The 17,500-nt window shown below is 45.4% G+C and overlaps 1 long non-coding RNA gene across 2 annotated transcripts in view; it reads right to left on the bottom strand.

The window, feature by feature from the left end:
* Nucleotides 1-3,702: 3,702 nt before the first annotated feature.
* LOC142887280 (uncharacterized) overlaps nucleotides 3,703-17,500 on the bottom strand; it is a 19,744-nt gene continuing 5,946 nt past the window's right edge. Inside the window, exons 2-3 of one of the 2 annotated variants that reach the window (XR_012926515.1) lie at nucleotides 12,665-12,923; nucleotides 3,703-4,068 (exon numbers count right to left, since the gene is read on the bottom strand). This is a non-coding gene — a long non-coding RNA (uncharacterized LOC142887280). Of the gene's footprint in view, nucleotides 4,069-11,783; nucleotides 12,071-12,664; nucleotides 12,924-17,500 lie in introns of those variants that run through there. The other variant, XR_012926516.1, reaches the window with a different exon arrangement.

Raw genomic sequence — 17,500 nt, forward strand, 5'->3', positions numbered from 1 at the left:
CCAACTTTAAAAACTCAGCATTCAAGAATTCACAACCGCCTTGGCCTGCCTTTGAGCCTCAGTGACACCGGTCTGCCGAGATGTGGGTGTGCAGAAAGTTGGGAGTTGGCAGAGAGATGGGTCAAGGGATGAGAATCAGACAGAAATCCGAGGGAGTGTGGTGCTTCGTACCGGAATCCTCGATCTCGGTCTGACGTCACCTGCTGAGTGAGAACCCACTTCTGACTCCTTCCTCCTGAGAGAATTCCTCCCCGTGTTTTCATTCAGCGAGGCCGGGGCTTGATTCCCCTCCTCGCTCTCCTTCGAAGGGGCTGAGAAGTTCCTGGCTTTGCTGCGTAAACAGATGAGACTCACTGTTTCTGTGGAAGAGCTCCCCAAACTCTGATAAGGCAGAATTTTTTAGGTTCCACGGCAGCTGTCATCCGTCATCGTCACCGCCACTGCTAACAGGGAGGTTTGTTTCTAATCTCCAAGCATCACTCTCGTTGCCGCCACTTGCATTGTTTTTTTAAGCAAGAGTTATTTCCCTGGACGTGTTTCAGTTGTGGTGTCGTATTTTTCTGTTTACAGCAACGGGGGGCGGGGGGGGGGGGGAGGGGGGGAATACATTTGGGATGAGGTTTCCTCACCCACGAGCCTTGAAACAGGCCATTGTGTCATTGTTGCCCTCTGTTACGACTGGAGGAGCAGAAGAGATTCCAAATGAGTTGAGGGAGAAATGGTTTTCTATTTCCTTCAGGCTTTGTTAATTTGGTTCTTTTATCTGATATCCTGCTACCAAACCGCGTGTTCCTTTAATGAAGAAAAGAAGACAAGGAAAACGTGGTGTTAATGTCATTGTTTATGAATGAGGAAGCAGGTCCTTATTTGGCCGTGAGCCAAATGCTCCATCCTTCCTTCCGGTGTGACCTGTTGAACCAATTTTGCGGCAAGACGAGCTCAGGTCACAAGTTCCCATCCCTGTGACTGGATGGGTCGCAAACTTTATGAGGGTCGCAAAGGCAGTTCCTTCAGCTGACCACCCTCTGGTCACCCCAGGTCACTGTTTATGAGACTGAATGAGTTACACAGTCTTTGCTTACAAGGTTTTCAACACCCCCAAGGATGATCATCAAATATACACCAAAAGCACTACATATAGTAACATTCAGTACATTTATACACTCAACTCAATATAATAATTCCAACATATAATGTTACAAATATAATAGCACACTATGCAATGATGCATGACGTTAAATGTCTGATTGCAACAGCTTAGAAATATATTTTGAACATTTTCCACAGATGTTTAAACATAGATGATTCTAAATGACTAGAAGACCAAAGTTCTTTAAAATACTGGAATATATCATTTGAGTTGGATATAAAAATGTTCTATTAGTTGTGAATGTAAATCAATACAATTACAGGGAACAGTTGATTAGCTGGTGTATTATATTGCGGGGATTAAATTATTTTTGCTTGGCAGTTTTTATTTTGTATTTTGATTTAAAAAGACATTTTATGACTTTGAATTGATTTTCTCTATTTGGTTTCACTCTTTGTCCTTTTTCCCTCTTAACTACTGTCTCTGTCTTGTTTTATGGGCTGTTTTTATGTCTGGAGAAAAGGACCAAACAAAGTTCCACATGTGGGATCATAAACCCTCCTGAATCTTGAAGCGCTTCATCCCGCTGATGACCATGAACATCTGAAGCAAAAGGAGTGGGCGGGTTCTGGTAGATGACTGCACTGAGGCCTTTTAATGTAGAGGACGAGGAATCACTCCTGACAGCTCACTGATCCAGCCAGAACTGTCTGCTTCCCATCACCTCCGTCCAGATCCACTGTGTGTGTGTGTGTGTGTGTGTGTGTGTGTGTGTGTGTGTGTGTGTGTGTGTGTGTGTGTGTGTGTGTGTGTGTGTGTGTGTTCTTGTTATAGGGCAATATGAGGACGGGAACACTTAGTAGGTTTACATGACACTGGAGAAAAAACGAATTATTGCCTTAGTCCGACTATGATTGGACAACTCACGTGCATGTAAACGCGTTAGTCCGACGATGATCGGAGTTTGAGAACTCCGACTGAGACACCCAGATAAAGCGATTGGAATTTGAATTTCGAAACAAAAACATTCAGGACACGAGCTCCTTCAACATGTGGTGCTACTACGGGTTTGTGTATAACTGAGGACACAACCGAGAACCTTTTTAGTCAATTTGTCTTCTCCGAGAAAAGTTAGTTAGTTAGTAGTGTAACGACACTGTGCTCTGCACAACTCGCCAGTTCATACAGCGGCTCGTAGTTACTTCCTGGAGGCTCGAAACACCTTCACAAGTCCACAAAGTTTCTCAAAAGATCTGCGCGTTATTCGGAAATGTGTTGAAAACTCTTTCATTATCGTTGTGTTTCATGTAAACGTAGTGACTGTTGCACCCAACTAACACAGTGGGGACATTCTGACTGGTCCTCACTTTGACTCAAAACTTTATCATAACAATTCGTCATGTCATTTTGGAAGTAAGATGAGAGGCAATTAATGAGTTGAGGTGAGATCAAGGTGTGAGTAACGTCTGAGCAAACGAAAAGAAAATCCATTGAAATGCATATTAACGTGTGTGTGTGTGTGTGTGTGTGTGTTGTCTTTGTTTATGGACACAGGCTACAACCCCACTCCCCCGGACCCACACACAAACACACACACACACACACACACACACACACAACTTCCTGTGGATTGAGATGCCATCAGTGTGCGCTGCCGCTCTATCAGCTGGGATCTACCAGCGACGGATGTTGGCTTTGGGATTTACACACACAGTGTGACCCTTCACACACACACACACACACACACACCCTTTCTGACTCGATGCTAGTAGTTGAGAAAGGAAAGGCGTAGTCAGTGGTTCTGCTGAGCAGATGTGTTGCTTTGTGATTCAGAACTGAAAGTGGAGGCAGGAAGAGGCTTAACCCCATAAAGTGATCTCTCTGCCTCTCTCTCCCTCTCCCTCTCTCTGCCTCTCTCTCTCTCCCTCTCACTGCCTCTCTCTCTCCCTGCCTCTCTTTCTCTTTCTCTCTCTCTCTCTCTCTCTCTCTCTCTCTCTCCCCCCCCCCTTTCTCCCTCTCTCTCTCACTCCCTCCCTCCCCAGCCTGCCGGGAACCAGGCGGCCGGTCCCTCGTCTTCGTCCTCCCCTGTGTCTGAACTCAGTCACTCCACTCTGCAGTGGGTGGTGAACCGCTCTGAAATGAGCACTCATTTGGTCCGGGAGACATCCAGACATCGGTGGCTCCCACATTTGGTTAGCTGGTGGACATTTTCTTTTTTTTTCTTTTTTTCTTTTTTTTTGGTTTTCCAGGATGCGCATAACTGTTGTTAGTGTGGAATTTTAATGACTATATTTCAGAGTGAATCAGTGCCTAAGTGCAGATTCACACTGGTGATTTAAACGCTGCTATCGACCGGCCCATAAATATAAGCTGCAGCTTGGGGACAGAGGCGCCGCTGGTCACAGCCAGTGACATACGACAGCTGATTTATACCTGAATCACACACGCTGATCCTATTCAACTCATTTTTTTTTTTGCCAATGATAACAATTTTTTAGATTTATTTCAGCACACCCAGTTGACAAAGTTTTCCCGGCGATAAAATGATCTTTGCTTGGGGATATCTCCACTGGAAACCCCACATCATTTAAATATAATGTTCAAAAATAAAATCGAGTCCCAATCCGCTTTGTTTATTTCTATTATAGGCCAGACTGCACAGGGTTAGAAATTTAATCGGTCAAAATAAAGTTAATGTCACGGTTCTGCAAAGGCAGGAGTTCCTGAAAACGCACCCAGATGTTGGCGCCTGTGATGGGTGGAGGATCTGAGTCCCGCACCTCCAGCGTGATGGAGTCCACCACGCTGGAGGTGGTGTTCGAATGGGGGGGGGGGGTACTGAGCCGTAAACTTCCCGCTCCGATTTCCTGCGAGCGCCAGCCAGATGTGGACGCTTTTGGAGAGAGATGGCGCACTTCCCTCGCAGCGTGGACCCGTGAGCTTGACTCACGGCGCCGTCCCGCGCTTCTTCACTTCCTCTGCAGGAAAAAAAACCAAATTGGAAAAAGTCGTCTAACCACTGTGAGCTCCTCTGACTCACGCCGAGGCTGCTCCGGGTTTTACAATCTTGGCCGCATCCTGGTGAATCACGAGAAATATTTAGGATTCTGATAAATGGGCCGTAGCAGCAGCAGCAGCAGCAGCAGCGGGTTTGACCGACGCGAACGCTTTCTCTAAAAACACATGCCACCCCTTTGTCAGCTGGCAACTCAACAACACGACTCCATCTTCAACTTGGGTTCCTCGAGCCTCATGATGTTTGACAAGCCAATTCGATTTTCTGACCGTGCGCCTCATTAGTCGACCGCATTTGGGCAGCAGACTCGGGGTCTGCGGCGTGCCGGGTTTCACTTGATGTGGTCTTTGCGCCCGCCGCGATGCGATGACGTAATACGGGCAGAAAGCAAGTCTGCGGAACCTTCACGCTGATGAATGCTGAGAGCACAAAAGAGTCATTAGGACCAGAGCATAGAGGGAATCCAACCAAGGCTTCTGTGATGGGAGACGTCTGCGCCGGAGCCGTTCAAATCCTGCTGTCAGTTTTTCTGAAGTATATTAAATTACAAATGAAATATTCATTCTAAAGACATCAGAGTCATGATTTCCCTGTTTGCTGCCACTGCAATAACCTGAAAGGTTGGATGGAGCTTTTGCTCAATAGCAGTTGGGTTGATTTCACTCATCCTCTGGGAAAGGCCTGGTGAAAATGCTAATGGAGGTCAATAGTAAATTGCACTTACACAGCGTTTTCCAGTGCCTTCACGGTACCCCAAAGCACTTTACAATGGCCTCTCATTCACGTGTACACCCACTGGGAGCAATTTAGGGCTCAGTGTCTTGCCCAATGGCACTTCGGACACGTGGACAGTTGGAGCCGGGATTTGAACCGCCAACCCGCCGATCATCAGTTCGTGACCCACTAACCCAGCTGAGCCACAGCTGCTGAAAACAGGTGCTGTCAGTATTTCACTGACTCTTGGCGATGCCGGTACGATGAAGGTACAGAAAAACAGTGTTTCCTCGTCTCCCACTCAGGAAAACGCTACAGTTCTGATAGAACTTCTGTCACCGCAGATGCTGCCTTTGTTTATAAGCTTGCTGTAGCTGCCTGTGTTTACCAGGCAGCTGGTCACCCCACTCTCCCCTCAAAGAGCAGCTGATTGGCCGGTCATATTCTGACCGGCTGCAAACAATTCAGACCGGAGCTTTTAATGAGGGATCGGTGAATGTAATGTGTAATGCTTTGCAAATCACTTGCGCAAAAAGCAGCAAACTGCACCAAACACAGACATAACGAATCTGTATCTGCTGCGTCATGATTCAAACCAGAACTTGATGTTTAAACTGACTAACAAAGTATTTGTCACAGCACTGACTCGACTCAGTGTGCAAACATCCTGAGGTTGCAGGTTCGACAGGACCAGAACTGTCAGCGTCTGTCACATTCACATTTGAGTCATTGACACGTTCACCTCGTTCAGGCGGAGAAGTGTTTTGGCACCAAAGTCGCAGTCCGTCCTGCAGCCAGCCGTTGCGTAACATCGGCAGCAGCCTAATTTATTTACAGATGAGGAAGGTAGAGTCACTCCTGACGCTGATATTCCCCTCTGTTATTTGGATGTGGAAGAACGACAAGGAGGTGACTCAGTTGGCAGCAGCAGCAGGGAAGTCCAGGGTTTTACTAGAAAAGCAGACCTTGTTTTTTTGTTTTTTTGTTTTAAAAGTTCAATCTGATCACAAGCTTCTTCATTTGGGGCCTATAAATAATTGGGGGTCCGTGTGCACAAAAGGTTTGTCTGATTGCGGTCAGACTGCTGACACGTGTGTTTTCGAGAGTGTGGAAGTTCAGTTGCGTTGTTGCACATCAGGGTTTTTCCCAAAAGTCTCTCGCAACAGAAAATCAGACTCTGTAAGATTAATTATAAAATACGCAGGCTGGAGAGAACAATACTCAGTGTTCAGCAGGGAGATGATGGGAAGCAATTAATGGAGCAGATTGACCCCCCCCCCCTCCCTCCCAAAACATCTTTTCTAAATGAAAATGACCAAAGTTTCATTTTACTTAGGTTTCTTACACAACTATTGTGATGTCTATGTGTCCAACAAAGGCTGATCTCTTTTTACCATTACTTCTGTTTAACTGGGAAAACAACACTTCTGCTGAGAAAGCTCTTGCAAGTATCTCCTGCTAAACTAACAAAAAAACAGGGATATAATATGATAAAGCGTCTGAGTCACATTATAAATTTCACACTTCAAAATCATCATTGTAGCCAAGTAAAGTGGCTCAGTTAAAGCAAACTGATGAACCCGAGCCATAAGAAGGTAAACAGCCAATGGCAGCGGCTCCTGACGCCCCTCCTGTCCTGGCTGCTAAAGTGCTTTCAGCCTGGGGCAAGCCGGCCTGAAATGCAATAAGCGCACGAGACGAGGAAAACAAAAACAAAAATTCCTCTGTCCGACAACTTAACAGAAGCCGTGCTGTGCATATTCACTCCAACAGAGAGTTAGTTAGCGTGACAGCCACAACAGCTGCACGCTGGCTCGCTAGCAGGTCTGGACACAGCTGTTTCTGCTAGCAGGAGTTCCGGACTCACAGCATCAAGTTAGCAGATCAGTGTTGGGCTCCAGTTGTTCACAGGCGTGTGTGATACTAAATGATGGCTGTGTGGCATTAAGCTGCTGTCATATAAATGTTTTTTTTTCATTGTTAATATGTGTGAAATGGCCATAATGCGTGCGCTAGTTGATCTCACTGGTTGATCTTTATGGTAAAAGGTAAAGTATCTCAAGCGACAAACCACAACACACTTCATTGGTTTGAGGAATAAATACAATTCTGCCCAAATCAAGGCCAGGAAATCAAAAATGGCCCAAATCCTGGAACAATGATATTTATGATTTGAATTGAGCTAAAATTCCCACCAAAAATCTTTCAAATGATTACTTACTACTTACTTACTCAGTTATTTTACTGTCAGCAGAGTTGGTTGATAACTGCATAATTTTTCCTATTAGTGCAAATGTGTTCATGTGACTTTTTTTTCCTTCAGATGCATTGATTGGGGGCGACACGGTGGCGCAGTGGTTAGCGCTGCCGCCCCACAGCGAGAAGGTCGTGGGTTCGATTCTGGGGCCCGGGCCTGGGACCTTTCTGTGTGGAGTTTGCATGTTCTCCCTGTGTCTGCGTGGGTTCTCTCCGGGTTCTCCGGCTTCATCCCACACTCCAAAAACATGCAGGTGAGGTCAATTGAACATTCTAAATTGTCTGTAGGTGTGCATGTGAGTGTGAATGGTCGTTTGTTTCTATGTGGCCCTGCGATGAACTGGTAACTTGTCCAGGGTGTCGCCTGCCTTCGCCCTAAGACAGCTGGGATAGGCTCCAGCAGACCCCCGTGACCCTGAATAGGAATAAGCGGGTATAGAAGATGAATGAATGAGAAGTTTATAATTGACAAATTCATTCAATCACTTCATACAAAAAGTGATCTTGCACATGTGAATGACAATCAGCTGTTTCCTGCTCCTGCTTTAACTGCTCATCTTCAACAGTGTTTGTGTTTGCACCTCTGTCCACTACGATGCATCAGTGGTGCGTCATGTGTGTGTGTGTGAGTGTGTGTGAGTAAGAGTCTCCCTGCCAGCATCTGCTGATGCTTGTTGCATCGGTCCCTCCCACCCTCCCCTGCCCCCACCAAACTCAAAACGTGAGTCTGTGTGTGTGCATCGTGCACGTGTGCACAAGAGAAGGAAGTTTGAACTATAGACGCAGACCTCCCTTTCCAATCCCTCCAGCTGAGAAGTCTCTCTCTCTCTCCCCCTCGCTCTTTTTCTCTCTCTCTCTCTCTCTCTCTCTCTCTCTCTCTCTCCGTCTACACACGTGCCGAGTGGATGCCACGTCAGCTGTGTTGGCCGGACTATGTGTGTGTGTGTGTGTGTGCGCGTGCGTGTCTGTGTGTGTTCCTTCAAAGAGCTCTGTATAAGGCTCTCTCCAGCAGCAGCAGCAGGAGGAGGGAGCAGTCAGAGTCTATGTTTCATCATCTGGCTTTTTGACTCCGATGTGAGTTTAATATTTGTGCGCGGCGAGGCCGAAACTCTCGAGCGGATCAAGGAGTCCCTTCAGCTGTGGTCCACGCAGCGCTGCAGTTTACTGGCCGAGTGGCTTCCTGCTGTAAATACCTGGGAATCATATTAAAGCTACATGTTCACTGTAAACTGAAAGGTAAACACTCACTTGGCTGAATCCAGGACTGTCCAAGTCTACTTAATTAAAGAGCTATATATACATATACACACACACATTTATTCATTCACATAACAGTATCACTTTAAGTCAGAGTGTGTAATAAAAACACCACTAATTCACTTGAACATTACACTAATACTTGACTATGGAGCACCAGTACTTCGTTATGCAGCATCTTGGGGGAATTTAGCTAAAATTTTAAGGTATTAGCATTAGCGCTAATTTCTGTTACTTATTCACAAATGTAAAAGTTTTTGTGCAAACTGTATGTATTGATTGCATTGTCTGTAGTGATTGGAACACTCTGCACTCTGGTGATGTAACATTCACCACCTCGACTCTGCTTGCTCGGGAACCTGACTACGAAGGTACTAAAGCAGTACCTAGTACAAGGAGTAGAGTCGCCCCGACTAGACTAGGCCGTCGTGGAAAAGCGAGGAAAACCCATACGTGCCATCACTGACCTCAGAGGCTCTTGGTTTACTGGAGACATTGTTAAAAAAAAAAAAGTACGGGTTCACTTAGCAATATGTTTCAATTATGGACCAACAAAAGAGCCAAAGTGAGGTCAACATGTTGTTCAGCAGTTCCATTCCGTCTAAGCTGAAAGTAAGCAGAAGTTTGCCAACTAATGTTAGCACCAATGAGCTCCCTAGCAGAAGGTTCTAAATGAAACGAGAAAACAACTAACAGCAGTCGCAATCCCAGGAGTCTGAACCCCAAACTAGCTACATTACCGCATACAAAACATCCAGCTATGTGTAATAATTTGTTCAATGTGTGTGACAGAGATGGACATCAAAGCTGATTTTTCTGTATTTGTTATCAAAAATGATTACTCAACCACAAAGGTTTAGAATAACAAGGCATCGGTGAGTGGGACACCTACTGACCGGGAGGTGTCAATGTCGTCTATTTTTGAAGGGAATTCACATTCTACTAAATGTGTGCAACTAAATTCCGAGTAAGACATGGACTCCGCCTGAGGTCGTAATTGAAATACACTTTCTAAGAGATCTTTGAAAACACATATCTACCTATCTGTATTATATTACATGCTGTCAAAGTGCAGTTGTACATACTTGGAACTAGAGTCCCGGTCCGGTGTCAAGCTCCTGAACTGGATTTCTCCATGTGCTATATATTGCATACGAACACTTGAGCTGTGGAGCCTAAAGAGCAGAGTCAGGTGTTGACGCCGGTGACGCACGCTGACAAATCTCTTTTTTTATTTTTTTTTTTATTTTGAAATTTATTATTTTGGTCGCAAGAGTGTCAAGCTCCCGCGAGCACATTCCCTCCTGAAATAGAGTGAGTTTTGGATTTCACCGAGCTGACCCGCTCGGCTGCGTTACACAGATCGTATCCTCAGTGATGACATAGTAGCACATTTATTCTCGGAGAGGACGGCGAGGCACACCGCAGCAGCATGTGTGTGGGCGGGGCCAGATGCTGCTGGACGGCTGTCCAATTGGCACTGGCCCGCGCTCAGCTTAAACACATGGTCGGGACTAAAGGAGTTCACTGTGCATCACTGGGACAGAAGCACGTAATGTTCCAGTTTGACTTGAATTCAACGTTCAACAGTTGCTCACGGGCATTTGACCTTTTTGAGGAGGAGTGAGCAGCTTTTCACCCACAAACCATCATTTCAAAGCCATCAGGGCCATGGGGTCTCAACGGAGTCAAGACTCTATAGGAGCACACGACTTAGCGAGCTGAAACTCAGTTAGCCAGCCAAAGCGATCGTAAAGGCAGCGTAGCCGATATTGATATTGCAAGAACCGAGCGTCCGCTACGGTTTTGACACCTGATTTAAATGTCGCTACTGTCTTGCATTGTGGCAAGGCAGACAATTAATACAGCCGAGACAACATTTACCACACAGAATTTGACGCTGTAGATAAGGCGACATTAGTTCACTCGCAAAAGTACAGCTGCATTATCGCGAAGCCTTTCAGGATAAATATTCTTCACGTGGAATACACTTTTATTTTCTAGCTTAGTGACTGACACAACGAAGGGAGTGAGAAGAAGAAAAAAAAAAAAACTGCCGCCAACCAGCTGTCCAGAGAGAGCGTTGCAGCCTCAGATCCAGAGAGTATCACCCAGTGAACCTGAAGGAGCGCTGAGCGAAGATGTGTCGGCTGTTGTGGGGTCATCAGGTTCTTGGGTACAAGCCCGGTCATGGAGAGAGAGGGAACAGCAGGGGAATGTGTGTGTGTGTGTGTGTGTGTGTGTGTGTGTGTGTGTGTGTACACGCGCGTGCACAGGAGCAATAGGCTGCCAAATATGGCCAAGGGGGAGGATATAAGCATCCAAACATATCCAAATGTGTGTGTGTGTGTGCGGCATAAAATTGCTTTTGTTCATAACTGGTATCATCTGATGTGAATAAATAAATGAATAAATAAATAAATTGAACAATTCCAAAATAAAAAAAATAAAAAAAACACATCAAAGCTCAGCATGTTCAGCCTAAATCAGATTAATCTCATCCGCTGTTCGGGAACACTTGATGACCTCCAACGTGAAATGAGGACAGAGGAAAAGAAGACGAGCCTGGAATGAAATGACAGACGTCTCTGTCTCCAGCGCCAGCAGTCACACGTGCTAGTGATGTTCTGAAAGCTCCCGGAATTCACCATTTCCCAGTTTCCGGCTTCACGCGTGTGTCGAAACCCGCTGCACTCGATGCGGTTCCCTTTTCTAAAGGTTACCTGCTTGGGTTGGGTGTTGATGTGAGGTGGACGAACGAGGCTGCAAACAGCAGGAGACCTGTGTCGTCGCCCTGTGTGACCCACTTGTCTGTCTGACTTCAGCCCTCCCTTAAAGCAACACCATGCAATGTGTCTACCTTATTAAGATGCTTCCAAAAATACTTTTTTTTTTTTTTTTTTTTTTTACGATGCGCTGACTTATCATGGGAAGAACGGCAACCTCTGCCACTGACACAACACCCTTGGCTGGATGGAGGACTGTGAAGCAACAAGCCTGTCCGCTCTGGGGCAGGTGCGGTATTCCGAGAGGGTGCTGGGCAGGCAACCCCAGTTGTATTTCACTGGTACAGCCAATCAATATCGGTCAATGAATTGTGAAAAACACATTTTCTGAGGCTACAAATGATTTTTGTGTGTGTGTGTGTGTGTGTGTGTGGGGGGGGGGGGGTCCACAGTGTTCCACTAATTGCAAAGACCCTTTATATGAAATACTGTTATACACTTTATACTTGATCAGACTACATGTATATCTGATTCTACCTTGAACAACCACATCTCTGGGTCCAAACTAGACGGTGTTGTGCTTTACTTCATAAGGACATCCTGCTGTAACTTCGAATGCAGTCTGGAACACTCCTCCTCCCCAGGAGGGTCCACTGTAGCATCTCAGACTGCGGCAAAGGTGATTGGTCAACACGGTTTGGTCGATTGTGATGATGATGATGATGATGATGATGATGATGAGAACGGCAATAGCAAAGCCACACACAAAAAAGTACCATTGTTCATATGATAGTCATGGACACACAATTTAATATACATATTTAGCATGTCTGGTAGCATGATCCCACCCGTTGTTCATTGTTTGCAGTGTGCGACATGAAGCCGCACACTGCTGCAGATCATCACAGCCCACATTTTGCAAAGCTTCTGTATTTGTGTGTCCGCGTGCGCTTGACACTTTTGCTAAGTGGAAGGAAGTCCAGTGGTGGTTCTGCTTTCATTGTTGGTCATCTTGTGGAGAACAAAACAAACAAAAGAAGGAACAGTTTCTATTCAAATCCTTGACAAAGGTCTCCGTTTTTTTTGGGGGGTGGGGAGGGGATTTAATTTACAATCCCGACCTGAGACTCACACATTCATTTTTCTTTTAGGGGGCGCGATTTCTGCATGAAGGATTGCTAGGGGGCAGTAGTGGCTCACCGGTAGGTGTGAAATTGTTTCCCCAACACTGAAAGCCATCTACAGTGTTCTACTAGCGGACATAGCATATGTTAACGCCAAGTTTATTTTTAAATAAATGGCACTGCTTTCTGAAGAAGTGATGTCCCTTTGCAGAGGCCAATTCAAATCAAATTCCTCAACAAGTTGTGGTACGAGATACATTCCATTCAAGTCGGCCAGTAAATTCAAGCTGTACAGTCCTTCATTGAGTTTCAACAGGCTCATTGCATGCGTGATGCAACCAACTGTGCGACATTATGAGAGCGAGAAAACTGTGGAAACTGGATGAAAGTGCAGAATTCTGCTTGCCTGCCTTCCCCTTTCTTTCCTCCCGCATGCAGTCCCAAAAAAAGTCCTCTGGTAACACCACTCCACCACACTAACCTTGATATCCCACCCTGTTTCCACTCCTCCAACTCCTCCCGGCTCGTTCCTGAAGTTCCTAGAATCTCGCACAGTTCCAATTTCAGGGAACGCCGGGAATGTGGAGGAGCTGCCAGCAGCTCCAGAAACTGCGGCTGGACTCAGATGACGCCCTGTTCTCCTCTGTCTCTCCACATGTAGTTCACATGTGAGATCCTCCCGCTCTGTGTGTCCATCTGCCTCGTCTGATTGGCTCTCTTGTGCACATCTGTTCAGCCTGCTGACAGGATGGAAACAGAAACGTGTGTGTCCACAGCATCCAGGTCTACATGAGATGATATACGCGTCCGTAGGAGGAAAAGTTCGTAAATCAGAGGATCAAAAAGCTTGAGAGGCTTTTTCTCAGGTTACTGAACTTCTTTTGTGTTATAAAAAAAAAAAGGCGAAGACCGAGGGCTTAGGGGGTGGTTAACAATCAGCCGTGAGAAGGAAGTAGATATTTTAAGGGAGGAAAAAAGAAGCTATAATCCCATAATGTCACTGTAACAATGCAGCTGACGTCTCTCTCTCTCTCTGTTTGTCCCAAGTAGTTGCAAGTTCGGTCCTTTGAATTTACCTTGCGCAGCTGCAGTTCATGAATAGCATTAGCGAAGGGAAGGTAAAACTCGGTCGTCGGTCAGCTGCATTGAAAGTGCTCAAAGTAGCAAACAGAACATTGACTCCAATAGTGACCTGAAATACCTAATTTCGTTCACATGCACCTATTACATGTTTTACACAGCATAGTTCACGGCGTCGTAAAAGGCCACTGTGTATTTGTGCAACTAAAATAACAATGTCGCCTGCAGAGTCGAGAGGCGTTAGCAAACCGCTACATTAGCAAAAGAAACACAAAGCCGACAGACCTAATGATGTGTCCGATCCGCATAGCTCAAAAGGAGCATTTAATACCAGCCACATGTTGATGAGTAAAGCTGGATGTGTGAGACAATCAGAGCATTTCTTCTCTTTCAATGCTTTTGAACGTCTGAGTTTAGTCGTCATTGTCACGAGGAGCACAAGCGGAAGTCGTATAATTCATATTTCGAAAAAATACATTTTTTTATTACTTAACTCCAAGATATCAGCATGACTGACAAGGGGCCTCTTGCACGCAACTGATTGAGAGTTTACAAGTGCGAAATCGCTGACGTTCATTCTGTCACCATTGCAGAGCGGAGTGTCAGCTTTGCCGCCAAATCTAGCCCGACAATGAAATGCATCCCGGAACAAAATGTTCCCAAACGGAGCTGTGCTATGAGCTGTGAAATTAAAACCTAGCGGAGCTCCTGCCCAAGATAATGCAATAAACAACCGGAAGAAACATCATGTGATGCGACACTTGAGGACAGAGAGAGAGAGGGCGAGAGAGAGAGAGAGAGAGAGAGAGAGAGAGAGAGAGAAAATGTTTCCATGGGGCTGAGCGGGTGTTCAATCGCACAAAGGAGCATCTGTGTTCGCGGGCCCGCAGGGGATTAACTGCTGCTCCGTACCATAGAGTGTTTTGTTTGTGTCAGTGTACAATATTGGCTGAGTGTCAATAGACGCAGTGTAACTAGATAATCATACCATAAGTGGGGCAGGCCGGTGCCTCAGCAGGTGGAGTGGAGCCGCCCGCAGCCGGCGGCAGATCATGCTCCCTGCTGGCACTCGTGTTTGCCGCTTTGTTCACGCAGAATCAAGCGTGAAATGTCGAGAAAATTATTTTTAGAAGAGAAGCGCTCTAATTGTACCAACAAAAAAAACAACAAAAAAAACTGTAGGAAGATTTGCAGGGAGCCGCAGTGAATCTTTGATCTAATTTCAAAGGAGCAGGCTACGCAAACAAATCTCATCTTTTAAATCTATTAAATACAAAGGAAGAATAGCCAAATATCTCTGCCAGTCTTGGTAGTGTTTTCTCGTGCCTTGCCAAGTACTTGCTCATCTCTGGTGGCTATTAAAGTGTTGGACTCGGATGATAGGATGCAGTCACAGTCCTTCGAGGCGAGTCCTGCCACTTGTTGGCCATTTTGGCAACGCCAATGAAAGGCTCGAGGAGACCAGAGAGCAGACCATATGAATGAATGGCGGGCACAATTCTACCAGAGATCTGATGTGACACTGGTGCAAAATAAACATATAGATTAGATAGATTGATTCATTATTTAACAGACTGAAGGTCCAGAATGAAAGATTATATACATGATCACCAGTGAAATAAGACAAGAAACAATAAACCGTACCGCAATGTCACATTACGTTTATTTTGCTTACTCCAGTAAGGATGCTGATCGGTTGGCTAGCTAACGATTTAGAAACCAGCTGAACTAGCTAGCTCAAGGACGTTCTATATCGCACCTGTCATCTGTCATAAAAAGCTACTGCGCTCAATCGCCAGTTGAAACAACGCACGATTGGCCGATAACTTTCCTTCGTTGGTGAAAGGGGGCAGGATATGGCGGCGCCATGTTGGCAGAACTCTCCCTTCTGAATGATTTGAGTGCTTTGTCTCCACAGCACAGAACATCTTGATTGAGAGCTGTGGAGATACAACACAAGTCCAGCCGTCTTTGACAGTTACCGTGATTACGTCGCTTTAAGCAGTGGAACAGCAATGCTACGTTCCAAAAATATTTCGGATTCACCTCTTTAACAAACATTTGGTTGATCACTGGTAAACAAAGTGGTTTTCAGCGACATGCCCCAGTCCCCACTCCACCAAACCTGGAGATGTTCCGGGATGGAAACGCCGTTGTATGCGTGACACATCGTGCTAACCTCAGTGAATTGGCTGTTTGGAGCCTCACACCTCAAATTCTGTGTGGTCATCTCAGCTTTCAACCACATTTAGTGCATCATCTGCATACGGTGAAGGTCAAACAAACCAATTCAGAGAGGAGAAGGGCTGCACTTGACACCTCTCTGTTAAGATGAGGAATGTTGTTTGGTTTTTTTTTTTTTCATTTCTGCTGCAATTTCAAAGACTTGCGACATGCTACGGCCAGAACGTCCTCTACTTTCTAATTTTGGACAAAAAAGAGGAAGAGAGAACGAGGCGGTTACAAGGATGCAGACTTCTTCCTTTTCCCTATTCTGTTGCAGAATCATGAATGAGGTTCCCGTCAGCTCGCTGAAGAAATACCTTGCATGTGTGCTCGAAAGTTGCATGAGAAAATGCAACTTTCTCACCATTCATGCTTTTCAACCACTTATTGAAAGAAAAAAGGGGGTGGGGGGGCGGGGGGGCTTTGGCCTTCCTGCTGGTTCATGGCATTCGATTTACAAAGGATTTAACTTTAAAAAAAACAATTGGTTTATTTCATACAGATTTCTTTAAGTATTTGCTCTGGAATAAATGTAGCCATTACACTATGAGGATACGGACCAAATTACTGTGTGGAATGTAGTTGATCTTCAGGAAATGGAATTCAGAGTCCTGAATTTAAGTTGTTCTTAGTTTTACATCTTAGTTTTCTTTTTAAAAATGCTGGTACAAAGCATTTCATAGAGAGAAAGTGAAGTGTCCCCACAGTGTTTATTGGCATCCCCATACGTCAGGATTGATAGAGCTGTACATAAGCGATGCTTTATTTACCCCTCGTCTAATCCATTTAACTATTCTAAACCATGAATCGGGCCAAATTAGAACCGTAACCATATAAAATCCAATTGGATGTCTTTCATAAATTGACATTTAATGTTGTGTAATTTTTCTCAAGACTCAAAAAGAACCCATTATGTGTTTTCTACTTGTTTGAATGGTCTAAGTGCCGGTCTTGAATTTGGCTAATTTGTGAGGAATTACATAACAGGTCCTCAGGCCCTTTGACACCAGTTGGTGTGAGAGTGCTGTTCAAATGAGATCGTCAGGGTAGAGGAGCAGCACACCCCCTTCGAGCTGTCTCTGAATGCCTGGTGCTCATCTGATGACCCGTCGCCACCAGAGGTGACCAAGGTCCCTGTTAACACCATCCCAGTAAATACCAGAGTTTTGTTCGAGATTTTTATACAACTCCTATTATTTTAGTAAGAAGTACCGTTGCAATTTGCCTTGTCGTCACAGAACAGTTTTGGAAAATTCTCTTAAAGCCGTCTAGAACGCCACTCATACTTGGACTGCCACCACACCGCCGAGCCTATGCCACGATTTTCCTGCTAACAAAATAACTTCTAACCAGGTCGCCTATAGCAGCTCCATTGTTTTGGTTACATTTGAAACCTCTTCAGTAGACTGCCTTTAAATGTTTCTATTTTCGGGTGGTTCTGACAGCATCCTTGATGCCCCAAGAACAATTCAACCTACATTAACACTCCAGGGAATAACAAAGTCTCTGAACTCCCTTTATAAAAACAAATAATAAGTGACAGCTCAGATATTTCAATCTATCGTGATCTCACTGAGAGACATTAAAAGATTGAAAGTGAGTCAACTGTGCCCCCGGTGGGGTCTCTTTGGCTGGGATACGAATCTCAAAAGGCTCTGAAGAAGTAAACAGCCCCATTTGCCTCATGGACCAGTGAACTTTTACTTACCATTCAGAAATGCAAGGTGACATTTAATATCACTGCTTGTTATTATTATTTCCTTTTAATCCTCAATCAGTTATGGATGGATGTAAACCTCCAGAGGCCTGGAGACAGAAACTACTCCTTAATGTTGAGGTTCTGTCGTCCCTCAGCAGCAGCAGGCTGCGGACACTGAAGTCTTGTCCTCAACTGTCCTTTTCGCTCAGTGCCGGCTACTGACTGAGGCTCAGTCGAGTGCCGGCGATCCGGCCATGGCCCTTTAAGGACCCACCGCGGAGGCGGCCTGCGCCAGCGCTGGGCTCCGACAGT

Source organism: Nelusetta ayraudi, unplaced genomic scaffold, assembly GCF_046127955.1.
Source record: "Nelusetta ayraudi isolate G7.1 ecotype Tasmania unplaced genomic scaffold, CSIRO-AGI_Nayr_v1 ptg000017l, whole genome shotgun sequence".
NCBI classification, from domain to species: domain Eukaryota; kingdom Metazoa; phylum Chordata; class Actinopteri; order Tetraodontiformes; family Monacanthidae; genus Nelusetta; species Nelusetta ayraudi.